Genomic DNA, 3592 nt, shown 5'->3' on the forward strand with positions numbered 1-3592 from the left:
ATTTAAGGATAGCTAAACATGTCTGTAAGCAGCATCATAAAGATTTTCACACACTTTAAACAAAGATTCAATTTCATAAGCACCCATAAAAGCAACGAATTCTTCTATTTGTTCCACATCATAGTAATCATATATACCATTAGCATAAGAATCTAAGGTTTTATTATCATTAAATTCGCATGAAAAGGGAAGGTGTGGAGCCTTCATACTAGAGCAACAAGTATAATCATATCTCAAGCATAGTTCCAGAGCATACCAATGCAACATGTGAATATGATCCCATAATAGTTTCCTTTTTTGAGTCAAATGATAATCCCTAAAGTATTCACGTTGTTCCAACGTTACTCCCATTATAAAGTTGAATGGAGTTTTCTCAGGATTATCAAAGTAGTACATAATATCTTTCACATAATGAGCATCGAGGGTTTTAAGAGGTTCCCCATCTCCATGAGTAGCAAGTACACCTAATTTTTTTGGTATTTCGTGTTCCATATCCATAACTAAAGATAGAGAACAACTTAGAACAACAAATAAAAATTACTTAGTGATAAAGCAAACAAGCACACACGAGAATATTCATCCCACGCTATAACTCCCCGGCAACGGCGCCAGAAAAAGGTCTTGATAACCCACAAGTATAGGGGATCAATTGTAGCCTCTTTCGATAAGTAAGAGTGTCGAACCCAACGAGGAGCTAAAGGTAGAACAAATATTCCCTCAAGTTCTATCGACCATCGATACAACTCTACGCATGCTTAACGTTCACTTTACCTAAAATAAGTATGAAACTAGAAGGACTTTGTAGGTGTTGTTGGATAGGTTTGCAAGAATATAGAGAGCACTTCAATATAAAGTAGGGGCTGTTTAAATAAAGACGCAATAAATTTAGTATAGCGAGTGTGGAAAAGTGGTGGTAGGAGTTGTGAAATTGTACCTAAGCAATTGACTACTTTACTAGACTGATATCAAGTTTTATGTGGGAGAGGCCACTGCTAGCATGTCATCCCTGACTTGGAATTCTATGCACTTATGATTAGAACTATTAGCAAGCATCCGAAACTACTAACGTTCATTAAGGTAAAACCCAACCATAGCATTAAGATATATTGGTCCCCCTTCAATCCCGTATGCATCAATTTGTATGCTAGGTTGAAGCTTCTGCCACTCTTGCCCTCCAACACATAGTCCTATCAACATACAACTAACCCTATGGTGTGATCCACGCGCGCGCTCATATGATGGGCACCAAAGGACAACAACATAACCACAAGCAAATTAAACCAATCATGACAATTCATCAATTACCGACAGGAAAACGAAAATCTACTCAGACATCATAGGATGGCAACACATCATTGGATAATAATATGAAGCATAATGCACCATGTTCAAGTAGAGGGTACAGCGGGTTGCGGGAGAGTGGACCGCTGTAGATAGATGGGGGAAGGTGATGGAGATGTTGGTGAAGATGACAGAGGTGTTGGTGTAGAACACGGTGATGATGATGGCCCCGACGGTGTTCCGGCGTCACCGGGAGAGAGAGGGGGAGAGAGCCCCCCTTCTTCTTCTTCTTCTTCTTCTTCTTCTTCTTCTTCTTCTTCTTCTTCTTCTTCTTCTTCTTCTTCTTCTTCTTCTTCTTCCTTGACATTCTCCCTAGATGGGAGAAGGGTTTCCCCTCTGGTCCATGGTCTCCATGGCGTGGGAGGGGCGAGAGCCCCTCCGAGATTGGATCTGTCTCTCTGTCTCTCTCTATTTCTGCATTACAGATTTTGCCCTTTCACCGTTTCTTATATTCCCGGAGATCCGTAACTCTGATTGGATTGAAACTTTGAACACGATTTGTTCCCAGATATTAGCTTTCTTGAGGCGAAAGAAGGGCAACAACCGCCTTACGGGGTGTCCATAAGGGTTAGGGGCGCGCCCCCTGCCTCATGGGCCCCTCGAGCATCATCTCGCGTTGATTCCACTGCTCAAAATTCATAAATATTCCAAAAAAATCTCCATCAGTTTTTATCCCATTTGGACTCCGTTTGATATGGATTTTCTGAGAAACAAAAAACATGCAACAAAGAGGAACTGACACTGGGCATTGGATCAATATGTTAGTCCCAAAAATAGTATAAAAAGTTGCCAAAAGTATGTAAGAGTTGTATAATATTGGCATGGAACAATAAAAAATTATAGATACGACGAAGACATATCAGCGGGAGCTGCAGTGCTCATGGGCAGAGCTTGCAGCTCGGGTGCGGATGGGCGAGCTGTCATGGCCATGTTGGCGGCATGGTGGCTGGTCTTCAACGTTCTATGGTGGTGGTACAACTGCCGTTCTCTTGACGGGTCATACCCCCAACGAAAGCGGAGGTGGTGGCCTAGGTGTAAACCTAGTCTGGCCCTGGCCAGGCCGACAACAACGGCATTGAAGGAAATATGCCCTAGAGACAATAATAAAGTTTTTATTTTATATTTCCTTATATCATGATAAATGTTTATTATTCATGCTAGAATTGTATTAACCAGAAACTTCACACATGTGTGAATACATAGATAATACAGAGTGTCCCTAGTATGCCTCTACTTGACTATCTTGTTAAGCAAAGATGGTTATGTTTCCTGATCATAGACATGTGTTGTCATTTGATGAACGTGATCACATCATTAGAGAATGATGTGATGGACAAGACCCATCCGATAGCTTAGCATTATGATCATTAAGTTTTATTGTTATTGCTCTCTTCATGACTTATACATATTCCTTTGACTATGAGATTATGCAACTCCTGAATACCGGAGAAACACCTTGTGTGCTATCAAATGTCACAACATAACTGGGTGATTATAAAGATGCTCTACTGGTGTCTCCGAAGGTGTTTGTTGGGTTGGCATAGATCGATATTAGGATTTGTCACTCCGTGTATCAGAGAGGTATCTCTGGGCCCTCTCGGTAATGCTCATCACTATAAGCCTTGCAAGAAATGTGACTAAATGAGTTTGTTACGGGATGATGCATTATAGAACGAGTAAAGAGACTTACCAGTAACGAGATTGAACTAGGTATGATGATACCGACAATCGAATCTCGGGCAAGTAACATACCGATGACAAAGGGAATAACGTATGTTGTTATGCGGTTTGACCGATAAAGATCTTCGTAGAATATGTAGGAACCAATATGAGCATCTAGGTTCTGCTATTGGTTATTGACCGGAGATATGTCTCGGTCATGTCTACATAGTTCTCGAACCCGTAGGGTCCGCACGCTTAACGTTCGATGATGATTTGTATTATGAGTTATGTGTTTTGGTGACCGAAGTTTGTTCGGATCCCGGATGAGATCATGGACACGACGAGGAGTCTCAAAATGGTCGAGAGGTAAATATTGATATATTGGAAGGTTATATACGGACACCAGAATGGTCCCGAAGAGGTTCAGGGATTCTTCAGAGTACCGGGAGGTTACCTAAACCCCCCGGGAAAGTTAATGGGCCTCATGGGCCATAGTGGAGAAGAGGAGGCATGCCACAGGGGGTGGCGCGCGCCCCCTTACCAAAACTGAATTGGACTAAGGTTGGGGGCCGCAGCCCCCCTTTCCTTC

The sequence above is a fragment of the Triticum dicoccoides genome, chromosome 5B (genome assembly GCF_002162155.2).
Source record: "Triticum dicoccoides isolate Atlit2015 ecotype Zavitan chromosome 5B, WEW_v2.0, whole genome shotgun sequence".
Classification (NCBI taxonomy): Eukaryota; Viridiplantae; Streptophyta; class Magnoliopsida; order Poales; family Poaceae; genus Triticum; species Triticum dicoccoides.